We start from the raw sequence: 22,481 nt of genomic DNA on the forward strand, positions 1-22,481 counted from the left end.
TAAATGAAGAAGTGAACAAACTAATATGATAACTGAAATGCGACCAGAGATGCGCATCACACCAAGAAACACAGAACTGTTCTACGTGCATCGTACACTTTCAGCCTGTGGCAGCCCACTGGAGGTGGGCTGGATAACTTATAATCTGTTTAACGTTACTTGATAGCTGACATCTGTCGCTTGGCCCTATCGGTGACCGTGCAGCTCTTTAGAATAAAAAGATAATTAAATCAAGATTTTTTGTTGTGTAAATACGTAACAGCATAACTGTCAAACTGAGAGAATTTTGTGTGTGCTTTTTCATACCAAAAATACCATTAAAATCCAGAATTAAGAACACACATAAAAAACGAATCACATGGTTCGAACCGTTCTGAAATAATGGATTTCATAATTGATTTTAATTTTCGACTTTTCCGTGGGATTTTACAAAAATCTCCCTTCACAGAAACGAATACGAAAACAAAATCAACAAAAGTGGTCAAGCAGTTGTCAGATGATTACTTTTCATACATACGGAAATTGATTTTTATTTCATAGAAGAAGATTACAATGATTTCTATGGCAAACTGAGGCGCTATAAGTGCATGAAAAGTAAAACGTATTGCTCATTAATTCTAAATTGAGTGTCTAGCAAAAGGCGAGTAGGAGTTCGTTTCAAAGGAAGGAGACTCTGCAATTACAAACAGTAAAAGAGCATGTAATATCGCAAGTTTCTTGAGAAGGTTCGTATGAATCTACTGGCTTTTTCAGATTAATCATGTTCTGTGCTCCATCTGTGTGAAAGTCTGAAAGCAGACACCCTGCAACAGTCATCGGAGGGATCCGGGCCGGAGGAGGGAGCGTTGTGGTCTGCGGAATATCTTTGTGGCATTCCCTGTGCGATATCGTCATTCTGGAAGGCACAATGCATCAACACAAGTATTCCCCTACCCTTGGGAACCATGTTCATGCTTTCGTCACGATGGTATCTACCAGCAGGACAATGCAACATCTCACACCACTCGCAGTGTACGTTCGTGGTTCGAAGGGCGCCAAGGTGAGTTTACCGTACTCCAGTGGCCACCAGGAACTCCGGATTTAAACCCAATCGAGAATTTATGGGACCACCTCGGTTAGGCTGTTCAAGTCCGGGCTCCTCAACTGAAAAACACCGTGCAGTTGGACACGACACTTTTTGGTTCCACATCATTGTCGATACCTGTCAGAATCTCACTGACTCCCTGCCTGCAAGAAGGTTGTTATTTAGACTTTTTGCAGGCGGTACGCTAATGTTACTGGACAGTGTGTGTCTATAGCTAAAACTAGAAAAAGTGTAATAAAAAGCACCCGGATTGTCTCCCATGTCGGCTGTATCAGTGTTTGACCTTAGGGCTAAAAACACTGTATGCTGAGTTATTAAAATGTGTATTCAGACTATGAATTTGAAGCTACTAGTCTCCAAAATCTAGATCGCTAGATATAGAGTGTTCAATCTAGAAATACTTTACTAGAGATTGGTGTTGGAAGAAAGTTTCAAAACTGGAATTATTTTTTGATCACCAAACTTTGTGCCAATGCGTTAGGGTAAATGCCAAACCATTTTGCAATGTTTCATGAAGTGAGAGAGAGCGTGTGAAATTATTTATGTTGGTCCGTCCATCAAACAGAACTTTATGTCCAATGTCAACTATGTTGCTGTAGGCCCTACGTTGACACTGGGCTCACTCTGTCCCTTCGTTCACTACTAACCCAAGCGCAAAACGTTGATGCGGCTGCCATGTCAGCTTTTTATTAGTGTGAAAATGGATGAAAACCTTTACAAATCAGCGTCAGTAATAGCGTCTGCACGGTGAATTGACAGACTGAGTGGGAAAAGATTTCTTTTTAATCAAAATTTTTAGTTATGACGGGGATCTGCGTTTCACTGCAGAGCTATTGGTGTGCATGGCCTGGTTCAGTACCGGGTACCGCTGGATATCGTCGCCGACACACATCTTCTTCACGTGCATACCATTCTCAAAGCGAGTATCGCTGATGACGTGATGTTTAGGTGAAGCGTTGCTGACGACTGTACGCTTCCAACATACTCTCTACCAGCCAGTCAGAGGGCAGTGAATGGCCACGTAGAGGTCACAGAGCTGGCTGACGAGAGTGATCTTGGATCGACCTGACGCTCTTTTCGTAATCACCTTTTGGTAAATCCAGACATGCCTTCCGCATTCTTCTTCGGGCAGTACGCCTTCTGGAATGAATCTGGTACACCAGCCAGTTTTTGTAACTCATTCAGTTGTTCTGCTTTTACATTCCCTCAAATTATCCAGTCCTTAACACCTTCATCCCGCAGTCTCCCGTCCCTCGCCAAGTCTTGAAAAAACGTCTTTTGTCTTTTTCTGTCGCTTTCTCGTTCAGTCGTTACGGACTTGACGAAAAAAAACAGTCCAATACACAGGCGCATGGATTCCGTCGTACGTTTCCGACACATCATAAACGTGACACCAGTTTATGTGCAAGTCATCCATCCCCGATTCCCGTAAGGCCACGCTTGCTTCGCAGTCGAGTCACCACAGTACCATTTCTTTGTGGACAAGGAAAACACATGTTATTTTACTGATTTTGAATCCAGTTTTACATGACACAGCTACTTATTGTGACACAGCTGCAACAACACACGCAATCTATGGTGTACTTAATTATATACTGAAGAGCCAAAGAAACTGGTACATCTGCCTAATATCGTGGACAGCTCCCGTGAGCACGTAGAAGTGCTGCAACGCGACGTGGCATGGAACGGACTGAAGTCTGAAGTAGTGCTGCAGGGAACTGGAACCATGAATTCTGCAGGGCTGTCCGTAAATCAGTAAGAAGACGAGAGGATGGAGACCACATTTGAACAGCACGTTGCAGGGCATCCCAGATATGCTCAGTAATGTTCATGTCTGGGAAGTCTGGTGACCAGCGGAAGTGTTTAAACTTGGAGAGTATTCCCAGAGCCACTGTGTAGGTACTCTGCACATGTGGGGTGTCGTAGTGTCCTGCTGGAATTGCCCAAGTTCGTCTGAATGCACAATGGACATGAATGAACGTAGATGATCAGACAAGATACTTATATCCGTGTCACCTGTCAGGGTCGTATCTAGACGTATCAGTGGTTCCATATCAGTCCAACTGGACAAGTCCCACACCGTTACAGAGCCTCCATCAGCTTGAACAGTCCCCCACTGACATGCAGAGTCCGTGATTCATGAGGTTGATCCATACCCGTACACGTCCATCTGCTCGAAACAATTTGAAACGTGACTCGTCCGATCAGGCAACATATTTCCAGTCATCAACAGTCCAAATTTGGTGTTGATGGGCCGAGGCGAGCGAGGCGTAAAGCTTTGTGTCGTGGAGTCATCAAGTGTACACCAGCGGGCCTTCGGCTCCGAAAGCCCATATCGATGATGTTTCGTTGAATGATTCGCACGGTGACATTTGTTGATCGCCCAGCATTGAGATCTGTACTAATATGCGGAATGGTTGCACTCCTGACGCGTTGAAACGTGGACTCCAGGATTGGGCCGGAACGCCTCCTGCAGTCCCAGAGCTACAAATTTCGCATTCCTGTCAGCATGCTGGACGCTACAGTGATGAACTACAAAGACGAGCCTATTGTAGGTTGTTAAAAGATCATTCTACAGGCCAGTCTGAGGGTGATTTTGGAGGTTTCCCACAGTGATGTAGTCGGAAATTGATTCTGAGCTTCTCTTTGCCTACTCAACCTAAGAAATATAGATTTCCGGACACATTGTTTTTTTCAACTGCAGTTACGTCAGCCGGCACTAGAAACCTCGAACGTAATGCAATAAATCCAATGACACGGCCAGTCTGCACATGGTTTTAGGCGGTTTCTTACATCTGACTAGGTGAATACTCGGCAGGTACCCCGCATGGTACCCTACATAATTTACACGATTCGCAAACATTTCATTAACCCCCCATGAACTATGGACCTTGCTGTTGGCGGGGAGGCTTGCGTGTCTCTGTGATACATATGGCGTACCGTAGGTGCAACCACAACGGAGAGGCATCTGTTGAGAGGCCAGACAAACGTGTGGTTCCTGAAGAGGGGCAGCAGCCTTTTCAGTAGTTCCAAGGGCAACAGTCTGGATGAATGACTGATCTGGCCTTGTAACAATAACCAAAACGGCCTTGCTGTGATGGTACTGCGAACGGCTGAAAGCAAGGGGAAATTACGGCCGTAATTTTTCCCGAGGGCATGCAGCTTTACTGTAAGATTAAATGATGATGGTGTCCTCTTGGGTAAAATATTCCGGAGGTAAAATAGTCCCCCATTCGGATCTCCGGGCGGGGACTACTCAAGAGGATGTCGTTATGAGGAGAAAGAAAACTGGTGTTCTACGGATCGGAGAGTGTAATGTCAGATCCATTAATCGGGCAGGTAGTTTACAAAATTTAAAAAGGGAAATGCATAGGTTAAAGTTAGATATAGTGGTAAATAGTGAAGTTCGGTGGCAGGAGGAACAAGACTTCTGGTCAGGTGACTACAGGGTTATAAACACAAAATCAAATACGAGTAATGCAGGAGTAGGTTTAATAATGAATAGGAAAATAGGAAGGCGGGTAAGCCACTACAAACAGCATAGTGAACGCATTATTTTGGCCAAGATAGATACGAAGCCCACACCTACTACAGTAGTACAAGTTTATGTGCCAATTAGCTCTGCAGATGACGAAGAAATTCAAGAAATGTATGATGAAATAAAAGAAATTATTCAAGTAGTGAAGGGAGACGGAAATTTAATAGTCATGGGTGACTGGAATTCGAGAGTAGGAAAAGGGAATATAGTAGGTGAATATGGATTGGGGCTAAGAAATGAAAGAGGAAGCCGACTGGTAGAATTTTGCACAGAGCACAACTTAATCATAGCTAACACTTGGTTTAAGAATCATGACAGAAGGTTGTATATATGGAAGATCCCTGGAAATACTGACCACAATATATTGGTTATGACCTGTAGAATAAAACTGAAGAAATTGCAAAAAGGTGGGAATTTAAGGAGATAGGACCTGGATAAACTGTAAGAACCAGAGGTTGTACAGAGTTTCAGGGAGAGCATAAGGGAACAATTGACAGGAATGGGGGAAAGAAATACAGTAGAAGAAGAATGGGTAGCTTTGAGGGATGAAGTAGTGAAGGCAGCAGAGGATCAAGTAGGTAAAAAGACGAAGGCTAGTAGAAGTCCTTGGGTAACAGAAGAATTATTTAATTTAATTGAAGAAAGGAGAAAATATAAAAATGCAGTAAATGAAGCAGGCAAAAAGGAATACAAACGTCTCAAAAATGAGATCGATAGGAAGTGCAAAATGGCTAAGCAGGGATGGCTAGAGGACAAATGTAAGGATGTAGAGGCTTATCTCACTAGGGGTAAGATAGATACTGCCTACAGGAAAATTAAAGAGACCTTTGGAGATAAGAGAACCACTTGTATTAACATCAAGAGTTCATATGGTAACCCAGTTCTAAGCAAAGAAGGGAAAGCAGAAAGGTGGAAGGAGTATATAGAGGGTCTATACAAGGGCGATGTACTTCAGGACAATATTATGGAAATGGGAGATACGATACTGCGTGAAGAGTTTGACAGAACACTGAAAGACCTGAGTCGAAACAAGGCCCCCGGAGTAGACAACATTCCATTGGAACTACTGTCGGCCTTTTGAGAGTTAGTCCTGACAAAACTCTACCATCTGGTGAGCAAGATGTATGAAACAGGCGAAATACCCTCAGACTTCAAGAAGAATATAATAATTCCAATCCCAAAAAAAGCAGGTGTTGACAGATGTGAAAATTACCGAACTATCAGTTTAACAAGCCACGGCTGCAAAATACTAACCCGAGTTCTTTACAGACGAATGCAAAAACTAGTAGAAGCCGACCTCGGGGAAGATCAGTTTGGATTCCGTAGAAATGTTGGAACACGTGAGGCATTACTGACCTTACGACTTATCTTAGAATAAAGATTATGGAAAAGCAAACCTACGTTTCTAGCATTTGTAGACTTAGAGAAAGCTTTTGACAATGTTGATTTTAATACTCTCTTTTAAATTCTAAAGGTGGCAGGGGTAAAATACAGGGAGCGAAAGGCTATTTACAATTTGTACAGAAACCAGATGGCAGTTATAAGGGTCGAGGGACATGAAAGGGAAGCAATGGTTGGAAAGGGAGTGAGACATGGTTGTAGCCTCTCACCGATGTTATTCAATCCGTATATTGAGCAAGCAGTAAAGGAAACAAAAGAAAAGTTCGGAGTAGGTATTAAAGTTCGTGGAGAAGAAATAAAAACTTTGAGGTTCGCCGATGACATTGTAATTCTGTCAGAGACAGCAAAGGACTTGGAAGAGCAGTTGAATTCAATGGACAGTGTCTTGAAAGGAGGATATAAGATGAACATCAACAAAATCAAAACGAGGATAGTAGAATTTAGTCGTATTAAGTGGGGTGATGCTGGGGGAGTTATATTAGGAAATGAGACACTTAAGGTAGTAAAGGAGTTTTGCTATTTGGGGAGCAAAATAACTGATGATGGTCGAAGTAGAGAGGATAGAAAATGGTGACTGGCAATGGCAAGGAAAGCGTTTCTCAAGAAGAGAAATTTGTTAACATCGAGTATAGATTTAAGTGTCAGGAACTCTTTTCTGAAAGTATTTGTTGGAGTGTAGCCATGTATGGAAGTGAAACATGGACGATAACTAGTTTGGACAAGAAGAGAATAGAAGCTTTCAAAATGTTGTGCTACAGAAGAATGCTGAAGATTAGATGGGTAGATCGCATGACAAATGAGGAAGTATTGAATAGTATTGGAGAGAAGAGATGTTTGTGGCACAACTTGACCAGAAGAAGGGATCGGTTGGTAGGACATGTTCTGAGGAATCGAGGGATCACCAATTTAGTATTGGAGGGCAGTGTGGTTGGGTAAAAATCGTAGATGGAGACCAAGAGATGAATACACCAAGCAGATTCAGAGTGCTGTAGGTTGCAGGTACTGGGAGATGAAGAAGCTTGCACAGGATAGAGTAGCATGGAGAGCTGCATCAAACCAGTATCAGGACTGAAGTCCACAACAACAACAACACGAAATTTCACGTGGGATGACACTAGGCGCGGTGAGCAGGGGTGCACAAATTCCATCGCGTGGGTTGACTTGACTTGGGTGGGAGGGGCAGGGGAGGGGGAGAGATGGTGACAGGAGGGGCATCCTGCAACTCTCTACCACTGACATTGCCAAATGCAGTAGTTAATATGGCGACCCCGTGACGATAAGCGATGCAGGCCAGGATCACGAAGAGGAGGAATAGAATAAATCCATGAACATGAAGAGTTATGAACTTTTATAGGCAAAAAATGTCATGCAGTTGAATAAACCTTTTTTAAAGTTTATTTCCTGTTTCTGTATTTGGAGGAGTATTAATGTGGTATATCTGTTGCTTTGCAGCAGGATTATTTCAATCATTCTGACTTTTTTTTTACTATTTCTGACTTTCAATTTCAGTTTCACTTAAAATTATGAGAATATGAATTAAATACTTTTTAAATATTTTCTAGCTTTATTTGGTTGGCTGGTTGGTTCGGGGGAAGGGACCAAACAGTGAGGTCATCGGTCCTATCAGTTTAGGGAAGGGTGGGGAAGGAAACTGGCAGTGACCTTTCTAAGGAACCACACCGCCTTCTACCTGAAGCGATTTAGGGAACTCATGGAAAATCTAAATCAGAATGGCCGCCCTCAGGTTTGAACCGTCGTCCTCCAGATTGCGAGTCCAGTGTGGCAACCACTGTCCGACTTTGCTCGGAAGTTTTATTTCATAACTCGTAGGACATTCTGGGTTTAATCATGGGAGCGTGTAATTTCACGCTGTTGAATCAAAAAAGGGGTATCCATATTCAAACTAAAAATTTTGCCCTCTCTTGAGAAAATTTCTGCAAATGCCAATGCTTAAATGTGTGGAAATGGAAAAGAACTGCTAAATTGAAACTGCTGAATGGCTAGGAGACTTTCCACATTATATTTAACATCCATATTATTTGCGATATTTGTGATGTGGAAGGAAGGAAGATTGAAGAGGAGAACCGGAGTAAAAGTAAAAGGATGGAGGCCAGTAATACATTATCGTTTCTATAAGCTCCAGACGCAACAGAACTGTTTGAAGAGCACTTGGCGGCGAAAGCTAAAAATCCCGAGTTCGAGTCTCGGTCCGGCACACAGTTTTAATCTGCCAGGAAGTTTAGTATCAGCGCACACTCCGCTGCAGAGTGAAAATCTCATTCTGGCACGACATATGATGTCATATGAATCCCCGCCACCGCAGAACGCACTGGAAACACCAACATAAATACCTCACCCTCCTTAACAAATGTATTCCTGATTGCTGAGAGACGACTGCCGATTGCCCTTGCGTCAGCTGCAGCTACTCAGTGTGAGGGGAAGCTATGGAGGTCCACCTTCAGTATGCCTAGCAGTCTTTTATGGAACAACGAGTCCGGCTAGAAGGACGCTGCTGCTACCCATTGCACTGCCAACTTCCAAGACCACACTAATGGGGCACAGACGCCGCCGTAACGCTGCAGGCCTGCTCAAGGGGCTTGACCTGCGTGTACTGGATGCTGTCCGTCATCGCCTTCGAGTGCGTGTGTGCTGCTGCTGCTCATCCCGTTCCTGTGGCAGACACCAACGCTGCCGACTCCTATTTCCTAAATGGCGGCTGAGAGTTGACCCCTTTGTGCCAGCAAGTACTTCTGGTCGACCTGGGTCGTAACTCCCGGGTGCAAATCTTCGACGTCCACGGGTGCACTTTGGAGATCGACACACAGAACTGGAGGCCGGCGGATCCCGTGGTCGATGGCCGCCTGTGATGCAGCAGCTGCCACGTGACACATCACTGTGCTGTTCAGCACTGCAAGACAAGAGCAAGATGGCCTTCTGTCACTGACAAGGCGCTGCTCCGCCAGCCCGGCTGCAGTGCGGCACTTGGAAAGACAACCCTTTATTACTTCATAATAAATATATTATTGTCAATGAAGTTTTCTCGGCGCTCTGTAGCATAACTAGGTTCTCACCACAACATCCTGCCCGGCTCTCTCCTGACAGCTGTAGAGTCTGGGACGGGACCCCTGTACAATTAATACACTGTGGGAGATGTTCAGAATTGTTGCTAAAATTTCTCATGATGAATAAATCCGTTCGAGTCGTACGTGACAAATCCTTTATTTGAATAAAATCGTACACAAGACCTGGTTTCACGGTGTAAATCCCATGTTCAGGCTCTTCAAACAGCAAGGAGAACTAAGAGGGAGTCTATACAAATTAACTATCAGTGAAAGGGCCCACAGAAATGTGAACATCATGTCATACCATCGTTGCGTACGAGAAAATCGTACCAGTCAAGTAGTTTATGAGATACCACGCAGAAGAGGCATGAAAAGGTTGTCTGCGTCAACCACTACCACGCCGGGTAAACGAGGCCTAATCAAGAAAAACCATGAAGGTAACAGCAAACAAGTACACGTTGCCAGCCTAATGCAATCAATGAACCGACAGTGAACGATCAGACATGTGACATGGGCTTAAGAAATTAAATGGGAGGTATAAGAGCAGTGAAACGCAAATTTGTGAACCTCAGTGGTTATATATGCCACCTCCGGAGCTAATGCCGAGGGCGGGAGGGACCACCGAAGAAATCGTAGCTAACAACATTGCCACACCCCCACGTTTTCTCCTGAACGCCATCTACTAATAACAGCGCTAAAACCAGCTTATGTATGCATGGCATTAGCTAAGAAATGCTGTGACAGAGCAAACAATAAAAGTAAGACGTGAAATGTATAATGCAGCTCACAAGAAAAAAAAAGAATAAAATATATAATGAAATTGTCAAGAAATAAAACCATAGTACGGAATATAAAATAATTAAAACTGCAGAATAATATTAAAAGGTCCAAACTGACATACTACAAATTAAACATAATAGTGGAAGATATGTGAATCTGGAGAATACTTCATATTAAAAGTGAAAGGTTATGAATGCAGATAGTGCAACACCACGAGTAGGGTAACCTACATAATAATGGTGCATAAAATCTCCAGTAATGGAGAAGCCAGCGTGACTAGTAAAATCCAAAAACTATTAACATATACACAGCAACAGAGCTACACATTACATACTATAAAGAGGAACAACATATTACGTACAACACCTTAAAAGAAATGTCGATCTTAGCTCTGAAAACTTCTTGTATAAATAATAAACAGCCAATGTGTTGAAAAGTGGAAGATTTGTTAAAATCACTTTCCCATGGTCTCAGGTGCTGAACAAGGTTGTTGTCATATAGTATTTCCTCATCAATGTGCAGCTAGTACATATATCATATCCCTTAGATACATTTAGTGCAGCTAGTTTCGGCCACAGCTTCTCTAGCCAAGGGAACACTACACATTTTCTAACAGAGCGGTGTAGGCTGCAGAAGAAGAAATCCCTGACAGAGGAGTGGACCACTTCTGTAGGCGAGACGATGCACGTTGAGCATTTTCGTCCGAGCAATACAAAAGCTGTAGTGGCTCGAAAGCTCTATCGAGAGTGATACTGAAAGGGGACAGTGTAGCACAGTGGGCGAGAGACAGCTTATTGCAGTGTATGAGAAAGTGAAAACCAAGATAGATGCAACCAGACTTAGATCTTTGCGAAGGCAAACATCATCCATATGATCGGAGACACATCATAGAAGTGTGGACGAGGAAGCGGCAAATTTTTCAGTTAGTTATAGGTGGAGCACACCATCACTGAAGGTTTATGCAGTAAACACGGTCCTGGAAACTATTTAAGCAGAAGGTGGAGTTTGGACACTCAGAGGCGACACGCCACAGCTATGGCAGACAACTGGAGGTTTACTGTGGCTGGTATTGCTTCTATTAAAAGACTTGCCATGGTGGAGAAGAGCGATAATTCTGTAAGTGTGCAAGATAGGGACATGTGCCAGTTCAGGGTGAGTGCCAATTAAGGCAGCATTTCTGAACAACGTCAATAGATAATAATGATGCTTCAGTCGTTAAGGTACAACAATTATGTCCAGATGAGAGGGTAGCACTGGAACAAAATTCTTCAACAGATGCAACAATTGGAATGCTTTAGACTTTGTCAATAATCAGATGAATAATTTCAATGATATTAATTTGTTCTGATGTTACTCTATTTAAGGTAAATAAGCAAGAGACAATGGAAGCTAGTGACAAAATTGGTACACTGGCCGTTAACCAAATTGAACAAGAAATGAACATGAAGAAAATAATTGAGAAAAGAATCAGAAAATGGTAGCTAAATGAACGGTGAGAATAGGCCAGCAATCTGGCAGTGTTAAAAGTTTGGCTAGTGATACGTAAGAAAATTAGTCAGCAGTCTGGTTCAAATGGTTCAAATGGCTCTGAGCACTATGCGACTTAACTTCTGAGGTCATCAGTCGCCTAGAACTTAGAACTAATTAAACCTAACTAAGCTAAGGACATCACACACATCCATGCCCGAGGCAGGATTCGAACCTGCGGCCGTAGAGGTCGCTCGGTTCCAGACTGCAGCGCCCAGAACCTCTCGGCCACTCCGGTCGGCACAGCAGTCTGGAAATATTGCTAGTTTGGCTAATGATCTCAACCAACTGTCAATAAATATGAATTGTTTGGCTACTGTAGTCAGACAATAAACTAGTAGCATCCACTGTTTCCTGGTGATCGTTAAATTTAAAATTTGAGATTAATAGAAGAGTAGAGCGTATTAGTGATGAATCAGAGGTAATGTGGAAGAAAGATATGTGTTTGTTTGACTCTAAGATTGAGGAAAGAGTGGCTCAAGTTGAGAATAATTGTAAGAACTCCTCCGAAAGTATTAGAAGTCTGTTAACAGGGATTATTAAAAAGGTAGCTAATGGGAGCAAGAAATGGATAGATAAAGGATGATGTAAGTAAAACCAAGTACAAATAAGCTGCTGTGGAATTTGTGAAAATAGCCAGAAAGCTTTCGATAATAAAATTAATTCTGCACCTGAAAATTGTTTAAAATCTGTGTAAAAGTTGTACCTGATGGTATGGAAGCGGTAGAGTCTAATGTAGATCAGGTAAGTAACCGAGCTGAGACTCTAGAAAATAAACTGCATAAGCATGACAACAGACTATCTGTGGAAGAGCACAACATTATAATAGGCGCTAATAATATTAGAATAGGCACTAACAGCGTGGAATGTAATCTTGTTATTGAATCAACTGGATTTTCGTATTTTGCAGATAATTCTAACGTTTTGATCCGCCATGAAATGTGAATTGGAAGGAATTTTTGAAAGATTTTGAAAAAGGTTTTTTGCCCGGAGATGACATTCGCGTTTATCTGTTACCTGGAAAGGATAGATAAGTTGTGCAGGAAGAGGAGCAAGCTAACAGAAATTTAAGGTCGCAGGGGGGGAACTGTAGAAACTCATCAAATGTTTATGAAAACAGAATGCGTGGATTCTGGTAACACAGCGGTAGAGAAGCAAGCAGATGGCACCATGTTGCGGCAAATAGGCCAACTAATATAGAGAAAGGACCTGTTTATAGATTACGTTCTCTAATGCGTGGCGATTATGACTTTCAAAATAGACGGGAGATGGGTAGGCGAGTAGGGAATTATGTAGAGCCACAGAATAAGGGAAACTGCAGATGCCGGACAAAAATAATGAAACAACAGAATCAGAACACATTACCCCGCCTAATAAGATGTAGAAAACTCGTTGGCATTCAAAACGGATTCCAGTCATCTCCGCATGGATAAATACAGATCCTGTTTGGTTTTCTAGGGAATATTATACCATTTTTCCTGCATAACAGTGGCAAGTTTAGGAAACGATGAAGGTGAATAGCGATCATGCGCCCTTCTCTCCTTAGCGTATTACAAAAATATTGAGATCTGGTGACTGTAGTGTCCAAGGAAAATGTCCTAGTGGTCACAAAAACAGTCCTGGATGATGTGACCTGTGTGAATGGAGGTCATATCGTTTTGGAACGCAGCATCACCATTGGGAACAAACGTTGTACCATGGGTAAAAAATGGTTACATGATCCTTGGCAGTGATGCGACCTTGCAAAGTAACCACGATATGGCTGAAAAAATCATCACCGAACCCCCACCATGTTTCACACTTGGGACGAAACCTCGTCCAGAAGTTAAAAACAGCTTGAAACAATGTCTGTCTTCCACTGCCCTGTAGTCCAGTTTTTATGGCTTGAAGACCACGCTATCTTTTCAGGCTGTTGCCTCAGTGATAAGTGACTTTGGAATTCCATCTCGCCTTGAAATTCTCTGCTTAGGGAGCTCCCTTTCTGCTGTTTTGGTGGCGACAGTGTTCATCAGTGCGAAATTCAGATCAGCAGCGACTTTTTCAGATATTGTCCACCTGTTTTTCGTCGCAGTCCACAATAATGGCCGTCTCTCACGATTACTCAACACACACTCTCGTCTGCGTTGTGTCTTAGCTGGTGAAGTTTTATGTTCCTTGGTTATGGAAGCACCCACCATATGAGCACCAACAATTTGCCCACGTTCAAATCCAATTAGATTCGAAATGATGCACTCACAGCTACATGGAACTCTGTCCTGACGGCGATTGACACTTGCAACGTTATGACACCAATGCATAGGGCCATTCATCGTCTACAACAATGGAACCTGCAGGCTCGACTATCATCTCCATTCTTGTTCAAGTAGGCATTTCTGGTACTGCAATAAAATGAATACCCCTAGCTTCATACAGGCTTTGACAGGGACAGTTGAAAATGTGTGCACCACCCGGGACTCGTACCCGGGATCGCCTGCTTACATGGCAGGCGCACTACCCATCTGCGCCACCGAGGACACAGAGGATAGTGCAACAGCAGGGACTTGTCTCTGGCACGCCTGCCGTGAGACCCATATTCTCGACTTATGGTCCCGCACTATATTCATGGTGCCCCTGCCCATTATACTCATTAACTGCGGCTTTTTGACGATTCCCGTAAGATTTCCGTCAGTGTTTGTGCATCCTCACAGAAGAAGATGGTCAAATGGCCGGTGAGCAGTAACTTATATATTTATATATGAAGATGGTATCGGTGACCATGCAGCTCGTTATAATGAAATTACAATGAAATGAATACCACTAGTTGTATACAGGCGTTGATATAAGCCAACGGGGACAACTGAAAAAATGTGCCCCGACCAAGACTCGAACACGGGATTTCCTACTTACATAGCTGGCGCTCTGTCCATCTCAGCCACCGAGGACACAGAGTATATGTCCGAAAGAACAGATACCATCTTCATATGTATATTTCTCGTATTGTTTCCATAAGAAGTGGGCTAAGTAAATACTTCAGTATAGATACTTTGTTAGATAGTTTAATTGGAAATAATGAAGAATCTCATAAACAGGAAATGTGTACAAAGGACCGCCTGACAAAACTTGCTTGAAGAAAAAGAGGACAAATGTAATGAAGGAGATTACAAGATCTACACGAAGAAAAGCAGTAAAATATATCGGAGACAGTTAAGATGGATTTATTGGTAGCAAAAGGGAGGATGATCATAATGGAGGAAAATCAGTTAATGGAAATGAGAAGGAGGATGAAGTTGAAAGTGAATTGGAGGAGTTAGTCGACACACTGATTACTTTCAAAAGAGGTAAGAGTGATTTGTTGAAATGTTTTGATCTGTTGTTAGTGGACAGATTAACTGATGTTAAGAAAGTGAACATAAAGAGCAATCCTAAAAATATGCGTGTAATCTGTAGACACAGAGAAGGGAAATAGTGCGAGATTTTCTAGAAGAATCTGAAGTCGGTAACAGTGAAGAAAAAACCAGGACATCTAGTTGTTAATTCGATGGTAAAGTACGAAGAAGGGCAGTGTTTTGCTGACAGTAGCAGATGGGCTATGCCTGCTTAGTGCTAGATGCTGGACTGAGTCAAGAAGACGTGTTACCGCCCAAACGATCTGTCACCGTGATGCTCTCGGTGGTACTGTGCCATCATCAATGCTTATACACCATGGCGCTTGCACCACGCAGCCGTACGTCACACGTCACACATTCCCGGCTCATGCACAGCTCCGCTTTGCTGACCAGCGCAGCCACGCCCCATGCACATAGCCACCTCCGTGTTAATGTAGCAACCCACGTCATGTAAGTACATGATGATAGTGCACCAATCACGTGGTGCTATACTGTCGTAAACTTGTCGATGGCGAACATATTCCTATGCCGCCAGGGCTTTATAAGCACACGTGGCACCTCACGCCGGCAGCCTCGTCTTTCCCTTGCTTCACTACTGCTGGTACCTTGACGCTACACCACTCGATTCGCGCTAATAAGGAGATCGACTACGCTTGGATTTTTACTGCTTGGCACTCCACACATCAGATTCATCCACGGACCTTTCTTATCGCCATTCCAGTGGCAGCACTAGCCTCGTCACTAACGTGTTGTTTATTCTGTTTTCTGTCTTCACTGATAAACGTTGTTGATCACTTACACCTTCTGTTTTTTGTTGTTCCACCATCCACGGATGCAACATTTTACCTTAATTATTTTCTTATACGGTCACCTTACTTCAAGTTTCTTGATGTAGTGGACCTGCTATGCAGTGCCACCAATTATTGCCACGTTACTTCGTCACCTCTTGCATAGGATCGGAAACTGGAAGAAGGAAACTTTGTGGTATTTAAGTTACGTAACTATTTTTTACATATGTCTCCTCTATTTTGTAGCTCTTATGTAACAGTTACAACGTTGAGTGAACACATCTCTTATTACTCACATCAACATCTCTGAAGAGAGTCCTCAAACGGAACACAATTGAATCGCAGAATAGAAAACAATGTCATTTATCTTAACCCTCTATCAACTGTTTTATGCAATTTGTCACTGTCGGCAGCTCCTCTTGTTCTCCGTCTTCTAAAATATTGTCAAGCCACTATGCCAGTAGGAGCTACACCACAACAGCAGGTGGGGACGCTCGATTTCCATTGCACTTTGCGGATGTCCTGTGCTCACACTTCTTTCATCATCTCTGCACATATCTGTATTTACAGACTATATAAACAACGTGTTTATACTAACTTGTTTTATCCGTTTGAGAGAAACAAGTGTAACATCCGATCTTCGTGCTGTTTGTCAGACATAGGTGGATGCTTTACCTGATAAGGAAGCAGTAGTAATAGTGCCTGTTATGGGTATTCAAATAATTGCTGTCACAATAAATGTAAAGAAGTCCGTAAACGTGAAATGATGCCTATTAAAATAAATGTATGCAGTTGCATCAGAACTTCTTCATGATTTCTGGCTTGAGTGTTGACATATTAACTGGTACAGACTTTCTCAGCAAATAAAAAGGGCAGTTGGATTGTAATGTTGGAAATAAATGGGAGAAATGTGAGTGTACTATTTACTAGGAAAAGGAAACTGACAACAGAGGAAAGGGATAATATTCCTGTTAGGTACTGTAGGATAAAGGAAAAGTTGGAAGTGTATGCTGAATACGTAGATGAAGTGGGAATGGATCCAAAGAAATTGCTTGCAGTGCAAAATAAAATAGATTGAAAATCGAAACAACTTTTTGAATTAGGTAGGAGCTTGGACAAAGACTTCAAAGAGCATTGCAGTCTTTGCAGTGCTAGGTGTCAGACATCACTTGGCACGCAAGTTATTGGCAATATTACTTAAATTCCTTTCATAAAGTCAATCTTCCTCTTTTGTTATTCTGAACTGTATCCATCATTTTTAGCCTCCTTTGCTGTCGGAAGTTAGTAGAAGTGTCAGATTGCACTGTCATGTAAAAAGATAACTGTTGATGGCAATATGTAAACAGAGGAATGAAGAAAGTGTTAATGAACTTCGAAGTATGTAAATAAAGGAAGTAGTCTATGAAACAACAAATTAATGATGAAATAAAGTAACTTTTCGTTGAGAGTTGTGTTGTCGAATGGAAAAGTAGGTACTGAATTTTGAAGATATGACATAAAGAATACCAAATGTGTCCTGGAAAGGATCTTATTAATATGTGGAAACTGACAGTGAATCTGAGAACTGACATAAGATGTGTTGCAGGAATAGAACGTGACCAGATAAGAGGTAGCAAGCAGAATTTGAGAAAAACTTTGTGGTGCAGGAAGACAGTAATTTGCTTTATAGTGAGGGAAGACTGAATTTATAAAAGCAGATGGTAATGTAAGGGTTTTAGTGAGAAAATGGAATAGACATCTTAATGATGATATATTCAACCTAGAAGTGCGAGAGAGTAAGAACAAAAGAATGTGATAAGAACACTTTTATAGGATAATTTTACTATTTAGTATGTAATCCTTTTTTGTATTAAGTAAAACTTTTACTATAAAGACTCTGAGAAGCATTGTGGCTTACCTACAAGATACATGACTGTGTACAAAACATGAAGAAGAAACTGTTAAAAATAATGGTAACCATGACCTGTTGTAAAGTTCGTAAAAGAGTGATTTGTGCTAGGTTTAAGTTTCTTTCGATGATTTTGAAAAACTCGTATAGATAATATTCTGAATTAATTTAGTACGTATAGAAAATGCTGCCTTCAGCAACCCAATTATTCCTTAGGTTATTGATTTTATTCCTTACTTTGAGGGGAATAGTATTTATAAGTAACTTCTGTTTTGTGCCATTTCAGAGAACTGTTGTTGTTGTGGTCTTCAGTCCAGAGACTGGTTTGATGCCGCTCTCCATGCTACTCTATCCTGTGCAAGTTTCATCTCCCAGTACTTACTGCAACCTACATTCTTCTGAATCTGCTTAGTGGATTCATCTCTTGGTCTCCCTCTACGATTTTTACCCTCCACGCTGCCCTCCAATGCTAAATTTGTGATCCCCTGATGTCTCAGAACTTGTCCTACCAACCGGTCCCTTCTTCTTGTCAAGTTGTGCCACAAACTCCACTTCTCTCTAATTCTATTCAATACCTCCTCATTAATTATGTGATCTACCTATCTAACCTTCAGCATTCTTCTGTAGCACCACATTTCTCTTCTTGTCTAAACTATTTATCGTCCATGTTTCACTTTCATACATGGCTACACTCCATACAAATACTTTCAGAAACGACTTCCTGACACTTAAATCTATACTCAATATTAACAAATTTCTCTTCTTCAGAAACGTTTTCGTTGCCATTGCCATTATACATTTTGTATCCTTTCTACATCGACCATCATCAGTTATTTTGCTCCCCAAACAGCAAAACTCGTTTACTACATTAAGTGTCTCATTTCCTAACCTAGTTCTCTCAGCATCACCCGACTTAATTCGACTACATTCCGTTATCCTCGTTTTGCTTTTGTTGATATTCATTATACACCCTTCTTTTCAAGACAGTGTCCATTCCGTTCAACTGCTCTTCCAAGTACTTTTCTTTCTCTGACAGAATTACAATGTCATCGTCCAACCTCAAAGTTTTAATTTCTTCTCCATGGATTATAATAGCTTCTCCGAATTTTTCTTTTGTTTCCTTTACTGCTTGCTCAATATACAGATTGAATAATATCGGGGAGAGGCTACAATCCTGTCCCACTCCCTTCCCAATCACTGCTTCCGTTTCGTGCCCCTCGACTCTTATAACTGTCATCAGGTTTCTGTACAAATTGTAAATAGCCTTTCGGTCCCTGTATTTTACCCCTGCCACCTTTAGAATTTGAAAGAGAGTATTCCAGTCAACACTGTCAAAAGCTTTCTGTAAGTCTACAAATGCTAGAAACGTAGATTTGCCTTTCCTTAATCTTTCGTCTAAGATAAGGTCAGTATTGCCTCACGTGTTCTGACATTTCTATGGAATCCAAACTGATCTTCCCCGAGGTCGGCTTCTACCAGCTTTTTCCATTCGTCTGTAAAGTATTCGCGTTAGTATTTTGCAGCTGTGACTTATTAAACTGACAGTTCGGTAATTTTCACATCTGTCAACACCTGCTTTCTTTGGGACTGGAATTACTATGTTCTTCTTGAAGTCTGAGGGAATTTCGCCTGTCTCATACATCTTGCTCACCAGATGGTAGAGGTTTTTTTTGGACTGGCTCTCCCAAAGCCGTCAGTAGTTCTAATGGAATTTTGTCTACTTCCGGGGCCTTTTTGCGACTCAGGTCTTTCGGTGTTCTGTCCCACTCTTCACGCAGTATCATATCTCGCATTTCATCTTCATCTGCATCCTCTTCCATTTCCATAATATTGTCCTCGAGCACATCGCCCTTGTATAGACCCTCTCTATACTCCTTCCACCATTCTGCTTTCTCTTCTTTGCTTAGAACTTGGTTTCCATCTGAGCACTTGATGTATATACAAGTGGCTCTCCATTCTTCAAAGATCTCTCTAATTTTCCTGTAGGCAGTATCTATCTTGCCCCTAGTGAGATAAGCCTCTACATCCTTACATTTGTCCTCTAGTCACCCGTGCTTAGCCATTCTGCACTTCCTGTCGATCTCATTTTTTATACGTTTGTATTCCTTTTTGCCCACTTTATTTACTGAATTTTTATATTTTCTGCTTTCATCAATTAAATTCAATATTTCTTCTGTTACCCAAGGATTTCTACCAGCCCTCGTCTTTTTACCTACCTGATCCTCTGCTGCCTTCACCACTTCATCCCTCAGAGCTACCCATTCTTCTTCTACTGTATTTCTTTCCCCCATTCCTGTCAATTGTTCCCCTATGCTCTCCCTGAAACTCTGTACAACCTCTGGTTTTGTCAGTTTATCCAGGTCCCATCTCCTTAATTTCCCTCATTTTTGCAGTTTCTTCAGTTTTAATCTACAGGTCATAAACAATAGATTGTGGTCAGAGTCCACATCTGCTCCTGGATATGTCTTACAATTTAATAACTGGTTCCTAAATATCTGACATACGATTATATAATCTTTCTAATACCTTCAAATATCTGCAGGATTCTTCCATGTGTAAAACCTTCTTTTATGATTCTTGTACCAAGTGTTAGCTATGATTAAGTTATGCTCTGTGCAAAATTCTACCAGACGGCTTCCTGTTTCATTTCTTACCCCTAATCCATATTCACTCACTATGTTTCCTTCTCTCCCTTTTCCTATTCTCGAATTCCAGTCATTCATGAGTATTAAATTTTCGTCTCCCTTCACTACCTGAATAATTTCTTTTACCTCATCATACATTTCTTCAATTTCTTCATCATCTGCAGAGCTAGTTTGCATATAAACTTGTACTACTGTAGTAGGTATGGGCTTCGTGTCTATCTTGGCCACAATAATGCGTAAACCACGCTGTTTGTAGTAGCTTACATGCAATCCCATTTTTTTATTCATTATTAAACCTACTCCTGCATTACCCCTATTTGATTTAGTATTTGTAACCCTGTATTGACCTCACCAAATGTCTTGTTCCTCCTGCCACCGCACTTCACTAATTCCCACTATATCTAACTTTAACCTATCCATTTCACTTTTTAAATTTTTTAACCTACCTTCCCGATTAAGGGACGTGACATTCCACGCTCCGATCCGTAGAGCGCAGTTTTCTTTCTCCTGATAACGACATCCTCTTGAGTAGTCCCCGCCAGGAGATCCGAATGGGGGACTATTTTACCTCCGGAATATTTTACCCAAGAGGACGCCACCATCATTTAATCATACAGTAAAGCTGCATGCCCTCGGGAAAAATTACGGCCGTAGTTTCCCCTTGCTTTCAGCCGTTCGCAGTACCAGCACAGCAAGGCCGTTTTGGTTAATGTTACAAGGCCAGATCATTCAATCATCCAGACTTTTGCCCTTACACCTACTGAAAAGGCTGCTGCTCCTCTTCAGCCTCTCAACAGATACCCCTCCGTTGTGGTTGCACCTACGGTACGGCCATATGTATCGCTGAGGCACGTAAGCCTCCGCACCAACGGCACGGTCCATGGTTCATGGGGGTTCAGAGAACTACTTACAGAAAATCCTATATTAATTTATGTTAATTGAGGAGAGTAATCCGCTAAATTACAGACCCATATCAGTAACGTTTATTAAAAATAGGATATTGGAACATATACTTGGCTCGAAAATTACGAATGTAGATTTATTGACAAGTAGCGAACACAGATTCAGAAAATATATTTCTTGTGAAACGCAACTCGCACTTTATTGTCACAAAATACTGTGTTCTGTCTATAGTGGACGTCAAATTTTTTCCATACTTTTAAACTTCCAGGAGCTCTTTGTTTGAGATTGTTCCTCACAAGCAACTTCTAATTAAAATGTGTATCTATTGAATATCGTCTCAGTTGTGTGCCTGGATTCGTGATTTCCTGACAGAAAGGTAATAACTGACGGAAAATTATCGAATAAAACAGAAGTAATATCTGGCGTTTTCCAAGGAAATGTTATAGGCCCTCTGTTGCTCCTGATCTACATAAGCGGCTTAGAAGACAACCTAAGCAGCCCCCTTAGACTGTTTGCAGATGATGCTATTATTTGCCGTCATGTAAAGGCAGCCGATGATCAAAACGAATTGCAAAATAAGTTACACAAGATATCTGTATGATACTAAAAGAGACAATTGACTTTAAATGATGAAAAATGTGAAATCCAGATGAGAACTAAAAAATAATCTGTTAAATTTCAGTTACTTGATAAATCGAAAAAATCTAAAGGCTGTAAACCAACTAAATACTTAGGGATTACAATTACGAGTAGCTTAAGCTGCAACGATCACGTAGATAATGTTGTGAGGAAAGCAAATAGGAGATTGCGATTTATTGGCACAATACTTAAAATTATAGCGGGTCTACTAAAGAGATTGTTTACACTACGTTTGTCCGCCATAATTTGGAGTAGTGCTTTGCGTTGCGGGATCCTGATAAGAAAGGATTGAAGGTGAACATCGAGAAAGTTCAAAGGGGGGTAGCTCGTTTTCTGTTATCGCGAAATAAAGGAGAGTGTCCAGGGATAGATAAACTAATTCGGGTTGTAGCCACGAATACAAAGCCGTCTTTCACTGCGACAGAAGCTTCTCATGAAATTTCGGCCACAGACTTTCTCCTCAGAGTATGACAATATTTTGATGGCCCCAACCAACAAAGGGATAAATAATCATCATAATAAAATAAGAGAAATCAGAGCTCGCGATGAAAGATTTAAGCGTTCGTTTCTCCCGCGCACTGTTCGAAGGGGAACGGTAGAGAATTAGTTTATAGACGTACAACGAACCATCTGCCAGGCACTACATTGTGAATTGCAGAGTAATCATACAGACGCAGATGTGTAGCATGACACAGGCCCACTGTAATGCTAAATGGGTAGGAAAATTTGTTGTGATTAACATTCTAGAGATGCACACCAGAGGGCGTGAAAAGAAATAATAAGCCATGCGGATTTAAGTTATTCAAAAGGTCACAGTTCATATAGGAAACCCATAATTTGCAAATTCAGCTTTTGTTTTTC

The 22,481-nt window shown here is 41.6% G+C and overlaps 1 protein-coding gene across 1 annotated transcript in view; it reads right to left on the minus strand.

Moving 5' to 3' along the window:
- Nucleotides 1-22,481, minus strand: part of LOC126268098 (methyl farnesoate epoxidase-like) — a 279,495-nt gene that overhangs the window by 244,770 nt on the left and 12,244 nt on the right. The window lies entirely within an intron of this gene.

Source organism: Schistocerca gregaria, chromosome 4 (assembly GCF_023897955.1).
Source record: "Schistocerca gregaria isolate iqSchGreg1 chromosome 4, iqSchGreg1.2, whole genome shotgun sequence".
Taxonomy (NCBI): Eukaryota; Metazoa; Arthropoda; class Insecta; order Orthoptera; family Acrididae; genus Schistocerca; species Schistocerca gregaria.